Here is a 22,278-nt window from a genome sequence, read left to right as displayed (position 1 = left end):
TTCAGTTCACTTTGATTTGTATTTTTCTCCCCCTGTTGCAGTTCTCCACGTGGTTGAGAGAACAGAGAACCTTTCTTGAAGGTCTGATGAACTGTCAGCAGAAGTTTAATTTCAGAGTTTAAGTTTAGCTTTGTGTTCACTATATGACCTATGCTGTAGATCTTCAATTTAAAACAGAATTTTAAAAACTTGGACGTATAGGAGTTTCCGTGTGGTGCTGCGGGTTAGGGGTTCTGGCATTGTCTCTGCAGCTCGGATTTGATCCCTGGAACTTTTGTATGCCCCTGGTGTGGCCAAACAAACCCCTCAAACTTTGCACATATAAAAATAGAGTGCCTGGTTTTGTCTGTTTGTTTGTGTTAATTGAAAGCAGTCAGAAGAGGAGATGACTTCCTTCCTCAATGAGAATAAAAACCAAAGACTTTCCAATCGCCTTTAAAACCTCGGTATATTCACTGGCTTCTTGGCTGTTCCCTGAGCACATTAGGCACAGCAGTTGTGTTCTTCCGGATCACCTTTTCCTTATAAATCTGTATAGCCTTTCCCTTCACCTCCTTCTGGTCTTCACTCAAGTATCACACTAACAGTGACATTTCTTACCTGTCTAAATTACAAAGACCCTCCTGCACAGATGTTTAAGTAATTCCCTATCCCTCTTCTTTGCTTAATGTTCCTCCTTACTCTTAACCTGTAACATACTATATATTTCGTATCCTCCATTAAAAAGTAAGCTTCATGAGTTTTAAATAGTCTTGTTTTATTAATTGCTGTATCTTCAGCACTTAGCATATCATTTGACATGCAGTAGGTGCTCAACAAACTTGTTGATTGAATAGGTAAAGAATTTTTTTTCTTGAACCCTTACTATTGTGAATTTCTGATTATGACTGGTTGTTTTTGGAAGTGTGGAATGGATTTTCACTGTGATTTTGTAAGGTACTCATGGGAAGAATTTGAGGTTTTTTTTTTTTTCTGTCAATTCCTGTCACATTGCTGTTTTGACAAGTCTTGTGCTTTCAGGTCACTGAATGAAAGCACTTTGAAGGCAGAGAGGATGGAGTGTGGATATCTTTGGTGTAGGTGATCTTAGAGGGATATTATCTCCAATCTCAGGTGGCTAGAATTTTTACTGCTTCAGGCTCTTGTGAGGTTTGTTTATATCCTTGTCGAGGCAGATACCGCCATTCTTACCTCTTTGGCCCCAGAGAGCTCAGCAGGCTGGTTCCATGTTGAATTTTTCAGTAGACTGAAGATGTTAATATTTCTGGTCTGGGCTGAATGGGTTAGGTTTTTCCACCCATATTCATGTGGAGACAATTGAGCTTGAAAACTTGTAAGAACAGCTTTCTCTAGCAATGGTGAAGTGTTCTGTTCTGGGGAACTTCAGACCCTTTTTTCCACATATCCATATTTGGGGTCGTTTTTAGCAACTAAATTATATTAAGTCTGAGGATAAAGGGAGCAGTTCCCCTGAGTTCTGTGGGTTATCCCTCATTTATTTTTTCCTTATCTTGGTTCCTGATTGGTGCATTTGTTACCTTCATTGACCTTCTGGCTAGAGCGGCCTGGATGAGATTTCTCTTTGGGGCAGTCCTGGCCAGTGTTTTCCAGTTTAGGAAGGCAGAGGGAGTGAGGTAGTGCTTTTATTTAACACTTTGTAGGAACACTGTTTGCAAAATTTGGTTTTTGCTTAAACTTTTGCTAGGACTTTGAAAGTTGCCAGGCCTCTGAGAGAACAGTTTGAGTAGGGGGGTAAGAGTGTGGGAGGATTGAGATCTTGTATCTATTGGACTGGATCTGTTTCTGTCATTATTAGTGTAAAGAAGTTATAGCGCCAGAAATATATTAGTTCTCACTTTGTGAATAATTTATAGCATAATTTTGGCAGATTGGTAAAAGCTTCTACCACACTTCTCTTGTCCCTTTTAACATCCTTTCACAAGTTTCTAGGAAGTCTTTCTCAGGCCCTAGATATAGGCATACATCTCTATGTCATGTTCTCACCTCTTAGAGATAAATGCTGAATACTGGCAACATTTCAGTGTAGGTAATGGTTTCTGAATGATGCAGTGCTTATTCCTGTGCCAGATGTCCTCATGAACTCAAGGAAAGCTTTTAGGAAAAAGCAGATTTTTAGGAAGGGAGAAAAAGTATTGAATTTAATTACATGATTGCAGAAAGTATGGAGGAGAGAATTTTGCGAAACTGTGTGTATATGTGTCTGTTGGCTTTTTTTTTTTTTTCCCTATCCCTACTTGTAAGATAGGATAAAGGACTCTGAGTGTCCCTCTGTGGAATGTTCTGCCAGTTTACAAGTAGGAAAAATAACTGGACTCATGGCTTGAATATGTGCATGAATACAGTTGATGTGTCTAATTTTAGAGACTTTCTTCATACACAGTGGCCTTAGTATTTTCCTCCAACTGTATACTTCTCACCCTCTGTAGAGAACATTTCATTTAATATTCTTTTAGTGGTTACCTTTTGTTTTACCATGGTTGCCACTTTAGCAGTGTAGCACCTATTTCGTCCCTCCATTGAAGTTACTCTCTCCATTCCTTCTTGAGTTTATTTCTGAAAACTGATATATAGATAAGAAATGTTTCTTTTTTCTTTTTTTTTGGCTGCGCCCTTCGAATATGGAAGTTCCTGGGCCAGGGATTGAACCCATGCCACAGGTGTAACCAGAGCCACTGCAGTGGCAATGCTGGATCCTTAACCCACTGAGCTATGGGGGATCTCCAGGAAAGATTTCTTTCTTTTTTTTTTTTTCTCTAGCAAAGATTTCTTAACCTTGATCTTTTTTTTTTTTTTTTGTCTTTTCTAGGGCCGCACTCGCAGGAGGTTACCAGGCTAGGGGTCTAATCGGAGCTACAGCCTCCAGCCTACACCAGAGCCACAGCAACGTGGGATCTGAGCCGTGTCTGTGACCTACACCACAGCTCACGGCAACGCCAGATCCTTAACCCACTGAGCAAGGCCAGGGATTGAACCCGAAACCTCATGGTTCCTAATCACTGAGCCACAACAGGAACTCCACCTTGATCTGTTTTAACTCCTCTTTGAGTTCCTTTAGATTTCCTTAACATTTATCTCTTTTTCTCCGGCACTTAAGAAAAAATTGGTGTTGGAGTTCCCATTGTGGCTCAGTGGTTAAGAACCATGAGGTTTCAGGTTCGATCCCTGGCCTGCTCAGTGGGTTAAGGATGTGGCGTTGCCGTGAGCTGTGGTGTAGGTCGCAGACATGGCTCAGATGGCGCATTGCTGTGGCTCTGGCGTAGGCCGGTGGCTACAGCTCCGATTAGACCACTAGCCTGGGAACCTCCATATGCTGCGGGAGCAGCCCTAGAAAAGGCAAAACGACAAAAAAAAAAATTAGTGTTGAAAGCCATAATTACAATAATCTGCGATGGTTTCATCACTTTTACTTGGAATGTATGAAAGGAGGGATTCTGGGATGCTTCCTAAATCCAGGTGTTCTTTTTGCTTTCCTGAAAGATCTCTTGTGAATTGTTCAGTTCAGCTGTTTGAACCTGTGCTGGGAAAGCTGTTTGAGCTTTCCAGTTTTGACATTGTTTCCCAGAGTGTTTCTCTGTATTTTTAAAAAAAAGAACTGATCAAATTGGGAACTCCAGCCTAGAGATGAGAGATGATAGGAGAAAAGGTACAAAAGCCTCAGGTAGTCATATCTCCCAATAGTCAAAACTTTTCTTTGAAAAATGCTAAATATTCTTTATTCAATACTATACATAAACTACACTAAAATGTCTTTCATTAAGTAAAAGACAGTATTTTAGATACAGAGAATTTTAATGAAATATGTAAAGCGGACATAGTTAGTTTATCTTCAGCTCTTGCCTTAACAGGCTAGTGAATACAACTTGAAACACAGGTGAAGCATGCTCTGTTCTATGGGATAGTGAAGGGATCTTCTCGGTGTTTAAATACGGTAATGTAGAAGTTCTCTTGTTGCGCAGCAGCATTGTCACTGCAGTGGCTCATGTTGCTGCTGTGGCATGGGTCCCTGGCCAGGAACTTCCACATACCATGGATGCGGCCAAAAAAGAAAAAAAAATGATATGACTAGTATAGGAATCTAAATATAAAGGAGTTCCCTGCTGGTCTAGTGGTCAGGATTTGGCGCTTTCACCTCTGTGGCCTGGGTTCAGTTCCTGGTTTGGGAACCGTGATCCCACATCAAGCTGCTGCATGCCTTGGGCAAAAAAAAAAATATATATATATATATCAATCTAAATATTAAACTCATCTCCCTGATAAGTTTAATATTCCTTATTCAAGTTTAGTCATGTCTTTAGAAGGAGAAAACAGTGATAATATTTACTGAACTGGAATTACTACCAAAATTAAAAAAACTGACCATATTTAATTTAGCCATAGCCAATCTTATTTAAATTGGGACTGTCCAACAGAAATACTTCATCAGCCATTCATGAGCTGAATTCTTGTGTTGTCTGCCGTTTCTCCCTTTCTGAGGCCAGCAGAGATCATTTTTGTTCCAGGGATGTATTACTTGGGATTCTCCAGATACTTTGTCAGCATCTCCTCTGCCCAGGTGATGTCTTTGTTCTTGTTGGCATCTGTGTAAGAGAATCCCAGCCTGACCTGTCTTTTGCCCAAACAGACCGTAGAGATTTGGCCCGCTCTTGTGCTTATCTCCCTTTTTCCACAGTATGTCACTGGGCACACTTTAAAAAAAATTTTTTTTTATTATAGTTGATTTATCATGTTCTGTCAATTTCTACTGTACAGCAAAGTGACCCAGTCATATATATATATTCTTTTTCTCACATTATCCTCCATCATGTTTTATCACTAGTGAATAGATACATAGTTCCTTGTGCTATACAGTGGAATTCCATTGCCCATCTGCTCCAAATGCAACAGTTTTCATCTAACACCAGACACCCAATCCATTCCACTCATTCCCCCTCCCTCCTGGCAAACACAAGTCTGTCCTCCATGTCCATGATCTTTTCTGTTTTGTAGGCAGATCATTTGTGCCATATTTTAGATTCCACATGTAAGTGATGTATGGTGTTTGAATTTCTCTTTCTGACTTTACTCAGTATGAGAATCTCTAGTTCCATCCATGTTGCTGCAAATGGCATTATTTTGTTCTTTTTTATGGCTGAGTAGTATTTCATTTTATATATGTACCATATCTTCCTAAGACATTCATCTGTCACTGGGCATTTAGGTTGTTTCCATGTCTTGGCTGTTGTGAATAGTGCTGCAGTGAACATACAGGTGCATGTGTCTTTTTCAGGGAAAAAACTTGTCTGGATATCTGCCCAGGAGTGGGATTGCTGGGTCATACGGTAGTTCTATATTTAGTTTTCTGAGGTATTTCAATACTGTTTTCCATAGTGGTTGTACCAATTTATTATTTATTTATTTGTTTTTTGATAGTGAATTTTTATTTATTTATTTTTATATTACTCAATGAATTTATGACATTTATAGTTGTACCATGATCATCACAACCTAATTTTATATTCCATTCCAAACCCCCAGCATCCCCCCCACCCCCCAACCTCTCTCCTTTGGAAACCATAAGTTTTTCAAAGTCTGTGAGTCAGTATCTATTCTGCACAGAAATTCATTTTGACCTTTTTTCAGATTCCGCATGTAAGTGATAGCATTTGATGCTGGTATCTCATTGTCTGACTGACTTCACTTAGCATGATAATTTTTAGGTCCATCCATATTGCTAAAAATGCTGTTATTTCATTCCTTTTAATGGCTGAGTAATATTCCATTGTGTATATGTGTACCACATCGTCTTTATCCACTTCTTGGGGGAAATAATGAAGCCAGTTGTTAAATGCTCTTGTAAGATCTCTTCCCTGACATAGACCAATGCTCTCATTCTTCCATTTCTCTAAAAGCATTAATAGCATGCTTTACAGATTTTTTTTTTGTCTTTTTGTCCTTTTTTTTTAGGGCTGCACCTGCAGCATATGGAGGTTCCCAGGCCAGGGGTCCAATAGAAACTGTAGCCACCGGCCTGCGCCAGAGCCACAGCAACTTGGGATCCGAGCCTTGTCTGACCTACACCACAGTTCATGGCAACTCCAGATCCTTAACCCACTGAGCAAGGCCAGGGATCGAACCCGCATCTTCATGGATCCTAGTTGGGTTCACTAACTGCTAAGCCACAACGGGAACGCCCAGATTTTTTAAAATTGAAGACCTCAAGATCTTTTGCAAGCAAGTAAAAACTATAGTTTTGCATCCGTACAGTTTGTATCTTTTGAGGTCCCAAAAGATCTCAGCTTAAGTCCATATCCTCTAGAGCTGGAAGTGTAAAGAGAAGTGAGGTAATCAGCAGGGTTTAAAATAACTCAGTTTATTTCTAATTGGTATTTGTTGGTTGTGAGTCTGTAGTGGGAAAAGAAAGAAAAATTTGGTCTGCACCACAGACTAGTCAAGTTCTGTCTTGATCTTCTTTTTTTGCTGCACCTGAGGCATGTGGAAGTTCCTGGGCCAGGGATTGATTTGGAGATGCAGTTGTGACCTTTGCCATAGCTTTGGCAACGCTGGATTCTTAACCCACTGCACCACAGCGGGAACTCCTGTCTTGATTTTTTGGAGGTAATTTTGTTCCCACTATTAGTCTTCTGTGCAGTTCGTGTCTAGTGTACAGAACAGAGATATGTTTTTAACTACATTAGCTAGTTTCCTTTGCCACTTGATTCATTATCTTCCTTGTATGATTGCATTTGGTATATTTCATGTTGATAACAACATTTATGCTGCAGTGTTTATTATAAACAGTGATCAAGACCATATTCCATATCAGCAAAGCACTTTTTCTGTTTCTTAAAAGCTCCATCAGACCTTAAAGTGGCATACCAACAATTCGTAACAAAAGACTAGATTTTTCAAGTATGCCGTTCATATTTTAGGGGGCAGTGTTTTATTGCAGGTGTCAGTTGTAAGAATTTTTGTCTGTTAAAGATTTTGTGCATGGTTTTGGCACGTGCGCTTTCTTTGTGCCGTGGTGGTTCAGACTTGTATAAGCTTCATAACAGAGAACTAAGAGGAAAGTAATCAATCCAAACTAGGAGGAAAGCAGGGACAATCCAAACTTAAGGAATACATTTGAAATATCATTTTCTCCCTCTACTCACAGACAGGCTTTCTCTTTACTCTTATTTTGTGTTTCCATGGGAAAAGGGAAGAAGAGCTAGGCCAGAAACCAGCTGATAGCTTCCAAGAAACAATACGCTGTGGATGGGGAGCAGGTGAATGTATACCAGTACAAGAAGTCGTCAGTGTTTAATATTGGTGGAGCAGCTTTCAGTAGCCATCAAAATCAATGTGAAGAACATGGGAGCCCTTGTTAAATCTAATGGATTCCATTTTATCTTTATCTTCTTCAAGTTTTATGGAAGTTTGTTTTGTTTTTTTGTTTCTGGCCACTCCTACAGCATGTGGAACTTCCCAGGCCAGGGCCACGCCACAGCAGTGACAATGTCAAATCCTTAGCCACTAGGCCACCAGGGAATTCTTCTGGGGTTTATCATTGTTGACCCTTCTCTTTCTTGAAATGTTTCAATGACACTTTTTTCTTTTCCACTTGCCTTACTGGCTCTTTTTCTCTTGCTCATCCCTTAAATCGTGTTTTCCTTAAGGTTACTCTTGTATTCTCCCTCTTTACCTCTGACTTGAACTTTAATGGCATAAGCATTTCTTGGAGAATTTAAGATCACAAAGAAGCTTTCATGATCTCGCCCCTGCCAGGCGCTCTGACTTACTTTTTACCACACTTTCCTATTCTTTTTTTTTTGTCTTTTCTAGGGCCGCACCCACGGCATATGGAGGTTCCCAGGCTAGGGGTCACATCGGAGCTGTAGCTGCCGGCTGATGCCACAGCCACAGCAACTCGGGATCCGAGCTGCATCTGCAACCTACACCACAGCTCACAGCAACGCCAGATCCTTAACCCACTAAGCAAGGCCAGGGATCGAACCCGTGACCTCATGGTTCCTACTCGGATTTGTTAACCACCGAGCCATGATGGGAACTCCCTCACTTTCCTATTCTTACTTCATTGCATTTTTCTTTTATTTTCTCCATAGCACTTGCCACTATCGTGTCACTGTTTTCTTGTCTGTAGTCTGACTCATACCTGGAATGTAAAACCTAATAGTGTAGGGACCTTGTTTATTTTATAACTGCTGTATTTCTAGTGCCTAGAATAGCCCCTCAGTATGCATTTATGGAACGAGTGAATGAAATGTGGGTTCCTGAGCTTATCCCCAGAGATTTTTGATTTAGCAGCCTTGGAATAGAGCCCAGGAATTTTCTTCTTCTTCTTTTTTTTTTTTATTTTGTATGTGCCCAGAGCTTATGGAAGTTCACAGACCAAGGATCGAACCTGCACCACATCAGTGACCCAAGCCACTGTAGTGACAACACTTGATCCTTAACCAGCAGTGTCATAAGGGAACTCCAGGAATCTGTATTTTAACAAACATACCAGGTGTTTCTGATATTTCTGGTCAGTTGTCTTGGATGACATTTAGAAGAACATTGTTGGAGTTCCTGCCATGGCTCAGCAGAAACGAATCTGACTAGTATCCATGAGGACACAGGTTCGATCCCTGGCTTCACTAGGTGGGTTAAGGATCTGGCGTTGCCATGAGCTGTGGTATAGGTCGCAGACTGGCTCGGATCTGGTGTTGCTGTGGTGTAGGCCAGCAGCTGTAGCTCCAATTTGACCCCTAGCCTGGGAATCTCCATATGCTAAGGGTGTGGCCCTAAAAAGACAAAAAGACAAAAAAGAAAAAAAGAAGACGAAGAACATTGTTCTATATAAGTCTGTCAATCTCATTCACCCATTCACCCTGCTGGCTTCACTTGGCACCTGTTATAAGCTGGCAATTTGCTGTCTCTAGTTCTGATCTCGTACCTGAGCTTTAGACTCGTTTATTCAGTAGTTTCTTGAGCATGTCCATTTGACTAACACAGCACTGTAGATTCAGCATGACCGAAGCAGAAATAATTTTTCCATGGAAATCTGTTCTTTTCTGAGTTCTTTTTTCTTTGAATCATACTACTTAGTTGTGTAAGCCTGAATCCTAGATGTCATACTTGAGTCGTTCTTACTCTTTAATGTCCTGTAATCATCAAGTTATGTAGCCTATTTATCTCCTCAATTCTCTTGAATCTTTTCATTTCTCTCCACTTCTTTAGCTTGAGAGACCATCATCTCTCATTTGAGTGACTGTGATGGCCTTTAACTCTCCTCCTTGCCCTAATCTTCTAGTCTTTCATTTAGTTTTTACCCTTCTGCTAAAGAAAACTAAAATCTGTCATTTTCTCCAGGTTTTAAATGTCTTCTTGCTCCCAGTACAAAGGCTGGGCAAAAGATGTCTTTAAAAAATATGGCTGTTGGGGAGTTCTCTTACGGTGTAGCAGGTTGAGCATCCAGCATTCTAATAGCAGTGGTTTGGGTTGCTGTGTGGGGCAGGTTTAATCTTTGGCCAGGGAACTCCTGCATGCCACGGGTGTGGCCAAAAAGAAAAAAAAAAAGGAGTTCCTGTTGTGGCTCAGTGGTAACGAACTCAACTTGTATCCATGAGGATGCGGGTTTGATCCCTGGTCCTGCTCAGTGGGTTAAGGATCTGGCATTGCTGTGAGCTGAGGTGTAGGTCATAGATGCAGCTTGGATCTGGCTTTGTTCTGGCTGTGGTGTAGGCTGGCAACTGCAGCTCCTATTCTACCTCTAGCCTGGGAACTTCATATGCCCTCGGTGTGCCCCCCCAAAAAGAAAAAAAATATGGCTGCTTTATCTCATCTACCTTATATTTTGCTGTTTTTCCTTTGCTTTGAGGGTCAGGCTTTAGCTATAGATGAATTATTTACATTTCACCTTGCCTGTCCTCACATTTTGCTGCCTTGGGTTACACCATTGTTTCAACTGGGTGCCTTCCACCCCAAAACAACAACAAAAACCTTTCTTGTAATATTCTGGAACCCTTTCAGGGCATTCCAAACCTCTCATTTTGTCTGCCTCTTTGAGCTGGTTTCCATAAAGCTAGGTTCCTCTTTGTCCTTATTTACTTACTGTACCATATTTCCCTCTGTATGTAACATTCTGAGTTTTCTGCTCACACTGAAGTTAAATTTGCTAGGATCGTGATCTCTGCAGTGCCAAAAGAGCTCTCTAGATCATGTAATTTCTGTCTTATTCCTCTACTAGCTGTAAGAAAAAGAGAAGGAAAGAAAAAAAATTAGATGATTTGAAGCATATGTTCTAGAGGTCCATGTCGTAGATTGTGTTTTGACAGTTGTTTTGCCTCTCCTAGCTAACACTATACTCAAGAGAGATCACTGTTAAAGTTTTGATTTGGGCCAGAGTTATATTAATAAAGCCAGCAACTGAAATCCTGAACTAAGTTTTTACCCTTGGTGCCTGTACATTTCCCGTCATTGTGTTATGTTCAGCCTTATATTAGCTATCCCCCTTTCCAGTTCTCTTTGTTTTCACTTCGGAGTTACTTGGTTTAAAATTTGTTCTTTGTGTTTTATTCTCCATCCTAGCAGTATTTTTGACTGTGAAGAAATGGGAAGAGAAAGTGTTTGCACTTGGAGTGTTTTCCCTCTATGATAGTGTAGAAATAGGTATTTTTTTCTTTTTAACTGAATGTGTATGATGGCTGATTAATTAAGTATAGTTGACCAGTAAGGCAGGAAGACTACTGAAGGAAATCAAGCCTGTTTGGTTTCTGTATAGGCTTTGTGAAGGAGTCAAATCAAGAGCTGGTGCTTCAGGGAATTCCCGTTGTGGCTCAGTGGTTAATGAACCCCACTAGTATCCATGAGGACATGGCTTCCATCCTTGGCCTCACTCAGTGGGTTAAGGATCCGGCATTGTCGTGAGCTATAGTGTAGGTCGAAGTTGTGCCTCAGATCCAGCGTTGCTGTGGCTGCGCTGTAGGCTGGCAGTTGTTAGCTCTGATCCTACCCCTAGCCTGGGAACCTCCACATGCTGCTGGTGTGGCCCTAAAAAGCACACACACACACACAAAAAAAAAGTCAGTGCTTCACACTTGAATTTTTAACCCTTTTTGAAGTTCTCTGAGACTTTCCAGAATTTACCCTGATTAACTCTGCTGAATCAGTGTCTATATGTAAAATGGAGTTGATGGTCTGTTTCCTTTTGGGGTATAGGAAAACTGACTTTAGGAGGTATCTCAAAGTTAAGTACAGTAATGCTCTGTGATACATCTACTGATTTAAAATGTGCGCCACTCGAGATCAAAGCTGCACTTAATGAAATCTTAGGCTAACTTTAGTATTTTACTTTTATTCAGAAGAGAGACAAAGAGGTATCTACACCTCTTTGCCCAGTTTCATGCTGCTGGGATATATTACATCTGTTTGGTGCCCACAGTCAGCAAGCATAGCCTCCCTCACAGGATAGTCTATAATAAACATGGTCAAATTACTGGTCTCTAAATAATATTCTCCAGTGCTATTAAATAACAAAATAGCATTGATATTAATATTGGCAGAGATAAAAAGTTGCTTTATTTCTATGTGCTCTCTTTTTCTCCTTTTTCTCATCATAACTATTTGTCTATTAGTTTCTTATAGGTTAGGAAATAGAAACTGTTTTCAATTTAGCAGACTGGCTGGATCTAGCCAAAGGATCTATTCAGATCCATAATGTGTTTTAGGCCGCGAGTCTCTTCTGTTTTCTCTGTTCTATCCTGTCCGTTATTGTTGATTTGTGCTTTGCTCGTTTCCCACAGTAGGGGACACAAATTTAACTATACACACATATATGCACAATCTACCACCTGAGGGTTTCTGGAAAGATTATGGATTTTTGATTAAGAATTATAGGCATTCACTTGCCATGGTTTCATTTTATCAGCCTGGTTTTTTTCACTTAACACAGATGCAGTCCTATTACTTAATTTCTTGTGCACTATGAGCCTATTGTATAGTATTAGCTTAGAAATTAGACAAACTCAGTTTATTTTTAGTCCTTGTTAGAATAAACATTACCTATATGTTTTCTTTCCAGACAGTTTTTTGTTAGAGAATCTTCTCTTAGTTTCTGGTTCTTCTGTATTTTTACAATACAAAGAGTAATCTTCAAGTCAGGTTTACAGCACTGCTTCCAAAGTAGTACCTTAAGAAAATTCATTTACTCATTCATTTACTCAAACTTTTAATAAGTGCCTGTTACTGGTTAGATATTATATGTTAAAGATACCAAGATAGACATGATGTTCCTATCCTTAAGGAGCTCTTGTTTTATTATAGATTACAAAAAAAGTAAATAAACCACAAGGTCATAAGTGTTACAAGGTGGTGCTAAAATGTAATATGAGAGCAAAGAGGAAGAATGCTTAACTCTAAATGGCAGGATTAGATTCAACTTTTCAGAGAAGGTAAATTTTAAATTGAATCTCAATGGATTCATTAATTCAACCTAATTCAACCAGCGTATGAATAGCTACATTATTAGATGCTAAGGGTGTAAAAGAACAAGACAAATCCTTACTTTCAAAGAGCTTAGACAAGTCAGTCACATTCCACTACACCTTGACATGATTACTTTCCCCCTCCTTGAAAGTTTTTCTCCTCTAAGATCCTGTCACATCTACTTTATTGGTTTTTCAGCTACCTTCCTGGCTTCTTCAATTTTCTTCTAGGACCCTGTGCCATCATCTTTAGCTGTCAGTGTTCTGTAGGGTTCTTTCCTCAGTCTTCAGCTCTTCAGTCTCAACATCATCCTCGGATGAACCCATCACTTCAACTTCAATATATATATATATATACACATTGTTGACTCCCAAACATCTCCCCAGCCCTGATTTCTCTCTCCAGGTCCAGACTGGAACATCTAACTTCCTATTAGGCATTTCCACAGGTATCTCAAATTTCAACCAGTTTAAAACCAAACACCTCACCTTTATTCCCAAATATACATCTTCCTGTATTCCCTAACTCATAAATGATGTCAGCATCCACCTTGGCACTTTCCAAGAGCTCATCCCTCTCACAGCTATACTCACATACACACACAACACAGATACTTCCAAATCTGACAGATTTTACCTCCTAAATATCTCTTGAATCTGTTCATCCCTGTGCACCTGCAGGGCCACTTTAGATCCTCTCTCTCTCTTTTTTTTTCTTTTTGATTTTTAGGGCTGCACCTGTGGTATATGGAGGTTCCCAGGCTAGGGGTCGAATCGGAGCTACAGCTCCCAGCCTACAGCGCAGCCACAGCAACATCAGATCTGAGCCGCATCTTCAACCTACATCATAGCTCACAGCAACACCAGATCCTTAACACACTGACCAAGGCCAGAGATCAAACCCGCAACCTCATGGCTTCTGGTCAGATTAATTTCTCCTCCGCCAGGACGGGAACGCCTGTCCTCTCTTTTTTAATTTGGATTATTTTGACTGCCCCTAAATTGGACACTCTGATTTTAGTTTACTTTTCAATCCAGTTCCCAAGTTGATACACATGATCTTTAAAAAAAAAAAAAAGAAATCCTTTGGAGTTCCCTGATGGCCTAGCAATTAAGGATCTGGATATGGCTTGGGTCACTGCTGTGGTGCAAATTTGATCCCTGGCCTGGGAACTTCTGCATGCTGTGGGTGCAGCCAAAAAATTTTTTTTAATAAATAAAAATTTAAACATAATCCTTCAATAGTTTTCATACTTTAAGACAAAATTCATATTTTTTAGTCTTTGAAATAAGGCCTTTTAGATCAGGCTCCTACCTACCACTCTAGCCTTTTCCTTAACTAATCCCTACAGACATCCCATGAGTAGGCACATCCTGTTCTTGCAGTTTGTCAAAAGCATCGTGCTGTTCTGCTCTATACTTCTACCCTTTATATAGGCAGTTCTTCCTCTAGAACTCTCTTCCCCATACTTCTCTACCTGGATAACTCCTGTCACCTCTTCAAGATTCATAAGCCCCTGACAAGAAGTCTTTCTAGATCTCCACTGTGCCTCCATAACATCTTGTGCATTCTAGCTCAGAGTTCATCAGGCTCAGAATAGTCAGAAGGACAGAATTTACTGGATTTGGCACTCAGGTCATTGGTGACGTCAGTGAGAACAAGGTCACTGGAGTGAGGAGAGAAGAGGCCAAATTGCATTGGGTTGAGGAATAAATAGAAAGTGGGAAAGAAAAGGCAAATAAACCCTGTTTTTCAAGATGATTGCAAAGAGATGGAGAGAGAGGAGAGTTGTGAAGATAAGTGGGGTTTAAGGAAGAGGTTTTGTTTTCTTTTTGTTTGTTTTGCTTTTTAGGACTTCACCTGCAGCATATGGAAGTTCCCAGGCTAGGGGTTGAATTGGAACTGCAGCTGCTGGCCTGTACCACAGCAATAGCGATGCAGGGTCTGAGCCTAGTCTGCAACCTACACCATAGCTCATGGCAATGCCGGATCCTTAACCCACTGAGCAAGGCCAGGGATCGAACCTGCATCCTCATGGATCCTAGTCGGGTTCATTAACTGCTGAGCCATGAAGGGAACTCTCTCAAGGAAGAGTTTTTTAAAATGAGAGACTTGAGCATATATTTATGTTTGGGGAATAAGCAAGACAATAGAGAGTGATATGATAATGGAATGAAGTTCTTGAGAATGAAGAGAAGAAGAAATCCAGAACAGAAGTAGAGTTATTATCACCTTCATTAAGATAAAAGAAAAGGCCAAGAATGGCATGGGCATGGGGACAGATGTTTGGTAACTAAAGAAAGGAATTTGAGGGAGCTCCTGCCTTAGGGCCTTGATATTCATGTGATATAGGAGACTTATCCTTTTGGATTAAGGGGCTGGTGTGTTACAGTAAAGAGGTTTGGTAAAATAGGGGCCTTGAGAATAGAGCCAGATTTGAATAGCTATTGAGAGAATGGGAGGGATCATTGACAAGAGGTTTGTTTTGCTAGGCAGGCAAAGGTAGGGTCAGGGTGGTATAAGGGTGGGGATGCATTTCAAGCAGATAGAATAGCTTAAGCAAAGCCAGGAGTATTAAAGACTAAGTATATATGGAGAGGTAGCATTATTTTGAATGGCTGGAGAGAATGTATATAGAGCCTAATTTTAGGCTTTAAGAGCTATATTAAGGAGTTTGGAATACTTTGAGACAAAGAGGAACCTCTGAAGATTTTAGTCAGAGAAATGGAATGATTGTTTTATAAAGGTAACTCTAGTAGCAGTTTATTTGGAAAAATACAGGGGATTTAGAGTAGAGGGGGAGAGACACTTGTTAGGAGATTGTTCTAGTAGTCTATGCAGAAGATTTTGAAATCAGGAACGGGCTGGGTATGATGGTAAGAAACCCAACCCCCAAATCTCAGTAGCTTAAAACAACAGTTTATTTCTCACTCACACTACATGTTCATCAAGGATAGCTTAGAGATTTTAGTTATTCAGGGATAGACTGACAGACGCCAGTAGAGCAACCACCATGGGAACATAGATTGCTCTGCTGGAGGCAAAAAAGAACTCTAGAAGTCTTGTCCCATTAACTAAATTCTCTTCCTATAAATGATGGGAGTGGAGAAGAGGGGATAGGAACTGAGAAGATCAGATGGATCCAGGAGATGGTGCTGGGGTTTGGAGACTGGTTGACTATGAGAAGAGAGGGAAGGGATTGTTAATAGATGATTATTAAGTTTCTGTCTTGGGTGACTGGGTTGTGTTGCTAACTGAGATAAGAAAGGGGGCAGGTTTTAGGGATATATAAGTATACTTACTAACAGATCTAAAGGGAAAAATAGCAGTATAATAGTAGGGGACCTTAATACCCTGCTTTCATCAGTGGATAAATCAGACAGAAGATCAGTAAGGAAACATTGGCCTTAAAATGACAGGTTAAACTTAACAGGCATATATAGAGCACTCCATCAAAAACAACATAATAGGGAGTTCCTGCTGTGGCACAGCCGACTAAGGATCTGGTGTCTCTGTGGTGACTTGGGTTTCTGCTGAGGTGTGGGTTTGATCCCTGGTCTGGTGCAGTAGGTTAAGGATCTGGTGTTGCTGTAGCTGTGGCATAGGTCATAGTCATGGCTCGGATTTGATCTCTGGCCTGGGAACTGCCATATGCTGCAGGCATGGCCCAAAACAAAACATGCCCCCCCCCCCAGAAGATAATACACATTCTTCCATATAACACACCAGTTTTTAAGCTAGATCAGGTGTTAGGCCACAAAACAATAGATTTAAGAAAATTGAATCACATCAAGAATCTTTTCTTTCTTTTTCTTTTTTTGGCTTTTTAGGGCCACACCACTGGCATATAGAAGTTCCCAGGCCAGGGGTTGAATTGGAGCTGCAGCCACTGGCCTACGCACAGCCACAACAACACTGGGTCCGAGCCATGTCTTTGACCTACACCACAGCTCAAGGCAACACTGGATCCTCAACCCACTGAGCGAGACCAGGGATCAAACCCACATCCTCATGGATACTAGTCGGGTTCGTTAACTGCTAAACCACGAAGGGAACTCATCAAGAATCTTCTGATCACAGTGGTATGAAACTAGAAATCAGTTACAAGAAGGAAACTGGAAAATTCACAAAACATGTAGAGCTTAAGCAACAAGTTACTGAATAATCAATTGGTCAAAGAAGAAATAAAAAATTAAAAAATACCCAGAGACAAATGACAATGGAAATATACGAAATATAAAATCTATGGAATCCAGCAAAAGCACTTCCAAAGGGAAGTTCCTATTGACAAATGCCTACATTAAGAAATAAGAAAGATCTCAAATTAACTTTACACTTCCAGGAACAAGAAAAAGAAGAACAAATCAATGGTTAGTAGAAGGAAGGAAGTAACAAATATCAGAGTAGAAATAAGTGAAATAGAGAAGCAATAGAAAAGATCAGTGAAACTAAGAGCTTTTTATTTTTTCATTTATTGTCTTTTGTGTTTTGAGGGTTGCCCTCATGGCATATGGAGGTTCCCAGGCTAGGGGACAAATCGGAGCTGTAGCCACCAGCCTATGCCAGAGCCACAGCAACACCAGATACCTAGCTGCATTTGCGACCTACACCATAGCTCACGGCAGCATCAGGTCCCTCAACCCACTGAACGAGGCCGGGGATCGAACCCTCAACCTCACGGTTCCTAGTTGGATTCGTTAGCCACTGAGCCACAACTGGAACTCCTTTTTTAATTTATTTATTTTTTAAAAAAATAAGCTAAAGAGACAAACTCACCAAGGAAAAAAGAGGACTCAGAATCAAAGAGATATTAACGCCTGGTACCTCAAGAGACTACTTTGAAAAATTTTATGCCAACAAATTGGACAACCTTGAAGAAGTGGATAAACTCCTACAAACATAATCTACCAAGACTAATTCATGAAGAAATAGAAAAATCGGAACAGACTATTGTAGGCATACCTCATTTTATTGAGTTTAGCTTTATTGCACTTCATAGATACTGTACTTTTTACAAATTGAAGGTTTGTGGCAACTCTGCATTGAGCAAGTCTTTTGGCCCTATTTTTGCAACAGCATTTGCTCATTTCATGTGTCTGTCACATTTTGGTAATTCTTGTAATATTTTAAACTTTTTCATTATTATTTGTTATCATGATCTATGATCAGTGATTGTCCATGTTACTGTTGTATTGTTTTAGCATTTTTAGCAATAAAATATTTTGAAATTAAGGTATGTACATTGTTTTTTAGTCATAATGCTATTGCACACTTAATAGACTACAATATAGTGTAAACATAACTTTAATATTTTCTGGGAAGTCCAGAAAATTTTTAACTTGCTTTATTACAGTGATCTGGAACTGAACCTGCAATATCTCCAAGGTATGTCTGTACTAGTAAAAGATTGAATCAGTAATCAAAAACCTCCCAACAAACAAAAGTCCAAGACCAGATGGCTTCACTGTTAAATTCTATCGAACATTTAAAGAAGAATTAATACCAATCCTTCTCAAACTCCTCCAAAAAATAGAAGAGGGAACACTTTCAAACTTATTTTATGAGGCCAGCAAAACCCTGATGCCAAAATCAGACAAGGACATTACAAAAAAGAAAAGTACAAGCCAACATACCTGATGATGCAAAAATCCTCAACAAAATGTTAAACTGAATTCAATAAATTAAAAGGATCATACACCACAATCAAGTGGGATTTATTCCAGGGATACATGGGTGGTTCAGCATGTACAGGTCAATCAGTGGTACACCACATTAACAAAATCAAAAATCATGGTCATCTCAATGGTGCAGAAAAAACATTGGAGGAGCTCCTGTCATGGAGCAGCGGAAACGAATTAGGAACGATGAAGTTTTGAGTTCGATCCCTGGCCTTGCTCAGTGGGTTAAGGATACGTTGTACATTGAGCTGTGGTGTAGGTCGCAGACACAGCTCAGATCTGGTGTTGCTGTGGCTCTTGCATAGCAGCAACAGCTCTGATTAGACCCCTAGCCTGGGAACCTCCCTATGCCATTTGGGCGGCCCTCAAAAGACAAAAACAAAACAAAAATAACACTCATTTATGATATAAACTCCTAGCAGAGTGGGCAAAGAGGTGGTATACCTCAATAGCATAAAACCCATACATTACAAGCCCACAGCTAACGTTATACTGAATTGAAGCTGAAAGTTTTCCTTGTCAACATTGTATAGGTAGTCCTGGCCAATGCAGTTGGGCAAAAACAGAAATAAGAGTCATTCAAATCAGAAGAGAAGTAAAGCTATTTGCAGATGACATGATAATTCTATATAGAATATCCTAAACACTACACCAAAAACCGTTAGAACTAATGAAAAAATTCAGTAAAGTTGAAGGATACAGAATTGATATGCAAAAATCAGTTGCATTTCTATACATCAATAACAGAAAAATTTAAAAACTCTCATTTTCAATTGCTGCATAAAGAATAAAATACCTATGAATAAGTTTAACCAAGGAGGTGAAGGACATGTACATTGAAAACTGTAAGACATTGGTGAAAAGAAGACACAAATGGAAAGATATTCTCTGCTCATGTATTGGAAGAATTAATATTGTGAAAATGTACATAGTACTGAAAGCAATATGCAGATTCAGTATAATCCCTATCAAAATTCCAGTGCTGTTTTTTTACAGAAGACAATCCTAAAGTTTGTGTGGAACTGCAAAAGATACCAAAAGCCAAAGAAATTTTGAGAAAGAAGAACAAAACTGAAGTTCTCATATTTCATGACTTCAAATTATATTACAAAGTCATAGATATTAGAATAGTATGGTATTGGCATAAGAACAGGCCCATAGATTAATGGAACAGAATAGAATCCAGAAAAAAACTCATGTACCTACAGTCAATTTATGTCAAAGGAGCCAAAAAATAGATACTGGGCAAAGGATAGTCTCTTCACTAAATGGTGTTGAGAAAACTAGTCAGCCACATGCAAAAGGAAACGACTACTATATGACATCAAACACAAAAAATAATGGTGGATTAAAAACTTGAAAGTAAAACCTGAAATCATAAAACTTGTAGAAGGAAACATGGTAAGTTCCTTGACATCTATGTTGGGGATGATTCTTTGGATTTGACACCAAAAGCAAAAATGAATAAGTGGGACTACATCAAACTAAAAATCTTTTGCACAGCAAAGAAAACCATCAACAAAATGAAAAAGCCTTTTGTATGGGAGAAAATATTTACGAATCATATATTTGAAAGAGGTACAAACTATTATGTATAAAAGAAGCTACAAGAATATATTGTACAACAAGGAAATATAGTTGGTATTTTGTAATAACTAAATAGAGCATAACCTTTAAAAATTCTGACTCACTGGGAGTTCCCTTATGGTACAGTAGGTTAAGGATCCAGCATTGTGGCTGCTGTGGTGCAGATTTGATCCCTGGCCTGGGAATTTCCACGTGCCATGGGCACAGCCAAAAAATTACGAATCACTGTATTATACATTCATAACTTACATAATATTGTATATCACTACAAAAAATCATATTTGAAAGAGTTAAATATCCAAAATATATAAAGAACTCATGCAACTCAATGGGGAAAAAAAAGAAACCAATCTGATTAAAAAACTGGCAGAGGAACTGAATAGACATCTTTGCAAAGAAGACATGAATACAGATGGCCAACAGGTACATGGAAAGGTGCTTAACATTGCTAATAAGGGAAATGCAAATCAACACCTCGGTGAGATTAGCTTATATCTGTTAGAATGGCTGTTATCAAAAAGAAGAGAGAAACAAGTGTTGGTGATAATGTGGAGAAAAGGGAATAAATACTCTTGCTCTGTTGGTGAGGATGTAAGTTGGGATAGCCTCTTTGGAAAGTGGTATGGAGGTTCCTCAAGAAATTAAAAATAGAACCACTATGGATTTCCCTTGTGGTGCAGCAGGTTAAGGATCCAGCATTGTCAGTGCAGGCCTCAGGTTGCTGCTGTGGTGTGGGTTGGATCCCTGGCCCAGGAACTTCCACATGCCATAAGCGCAGCCAAAAAGTAGAACTACCAGGTGACCCAGCAATCCCACTTCTGGGTATGTATTTGAAGGAAATGAAATCATTATTTTGAAGAGGTATTTGTTCATTGCATCATTGTTCTCATAGTTAAGACATGGAAGCAACCTCAGTGTCCAGCAACAAATGAATGGATAAAGATGAGGATGTGTGTGTATATATACATACACACATATATACTAAAAATGTAAGGAAATGTACAGCAGTGAAAAAGCAGGAACTGCTATTTGTGACAGTATAGATGGACCTTGAGGGCATTATGCTAAGTGAAATTAAGTCAGAGAAAGATGAGTACTGTATGAGCTTATTTAAATTATATTTGAAAGAGTTAAATTTCCAAAATATATTAAGTGGAGTCTTTAAAAAAATGAAAAAGCAGACACAACTTAGAATAGATTTACAAGGAGATCCTGCTGAATAGCATTGAGAACTATGTCTAGATACTCATGTTGCAACAGAAGAAAGGGTGGGGGAAAAAATGTAATTGTAATGTATACATGTAAGAATAACCTGACCCCCTTGCTGTACAGTGGGAAAATAAAAAAAATTGTAAAAAAAAAAATGAAAAAGCAAACTTTATAGCTACAGAGAACACATTGGTGGCTGCCAGAGGGTACAGCCAAAAAAAAAACACACAAAAAAAAACAAAACCCCAGGAGGAATTTTATTTCTCCTGTTTTTTAGTTTTTAAGAATCACTACAGATTTGGTATTAAAAAATTAGTTACAATCTATTATCGATATTAAGAATACTCTTAATAGGGACTAATATTGTAGTGCAGTGGGTTAAGGAAGTGGTGTTATTTGCACAGCTTGGGTTGCTGATATGCAGGTTGGATTCCTGGTCTGGGAACTCTCATGTGCCGTGGGCATGGCCAAAAAAAAAAAAACTCAAAATACTTAGTATTAAATGTACAACAATTATAATTTGGTCAGTGGGAGTCCCTTCAAACTGACTCCTGTGTCTTTTTGACTTATCCTGGTCAGGTTTTGAGGACTTCCTTACCTTCTGGCACAACAAAGTATTTTGGGCTCACTTTGTACTTTACTTGCCCCAAACCTGGAACCAATAATTTCTGCAAAGGATGTTTCCTTTATTTTTATTTTTAGGGCACACCTGCAGCATATGGAATTTCCCAGGCTAGGGGTCGAATCAGAGCTACAACTGCTTGCCTACACCACAGCCTTCATCAACATGGGATTTGAACCACGTCTGTAACCTACACCACAGCTCAGGGCAACGCTGGATCCTTAACCCACTGAGCAAGGCCAGGGATCAAACCCAAATCTTCATGATACTAGTTGGGTTCATTTCTGGTTTTTTTTTTTTTTTTCCTTTTTAGGGCCACACTGGCAGCACATGGAATTTTCCAGGCTAGGGGTTGAATAGGAGCTGCAGCTTCTGGCCCACACCACAGCAACACCAGACCAGCCACATCTACAACCTACGCTGCAGCTTGTGCCAGATCCTTATCCCACTGAGCAGGGCCAGAGATTGAACCCACATCCTCCTGGACACCAGTCAGATTCTTAACCCACTGAGCCACAACAGGAACTCCTAGTTAGGTTCATTTCTGCTGAGGCACAATGGGAACTCTGGGAATGGTTCCTTTAAAGGGAAACTGCTTCTCATTCTTAATTATCCATCTTCTGCTATCTTTATGAGATCAATTATTTCCAGTACAAAAAATAAGAGTGGATTCCACATTAAAGACCTTCTGTGTCTTCCCAGAAGTGCTTTGAT

At 39.6% G+C, this 22,278-nt stretch overlaps 1 protein-coding gene across 16 annotated transcripts in view; it reads left to right on the top strand.

Moving 5' to 3' along the window:
- Window positions 1-22,278, top strand: part of R3HDM2 (R3H domain containing 2) — a 156,065-nt gene that overhangs the window by 1,194 nt on the left and 132,593 nt on the right. The window lies entirely within an intron of this gene.

The sequence above is a fragment of the Phacochoerus africanus genome, chromosome 7 (genome assembly GCF_016906955.1).
Source record: "Phacochoerus africanus isolate WHEZ1 chromosome 7, ROS_Pafr_v1, whole genome shotgun sequence".
Classification (NCBI taxonomy): Eukaryota; Metazoa; Chordata; class Mammalia; order Artiodactyla; family Suidae; genus Phacochoerus; species Phacochoerus africanus.
The sequence above is the reverse complement of the archived record's forward strand: the minus strand, read 5'-3'. Positions and strand labels throughout refer to the sequence as shown.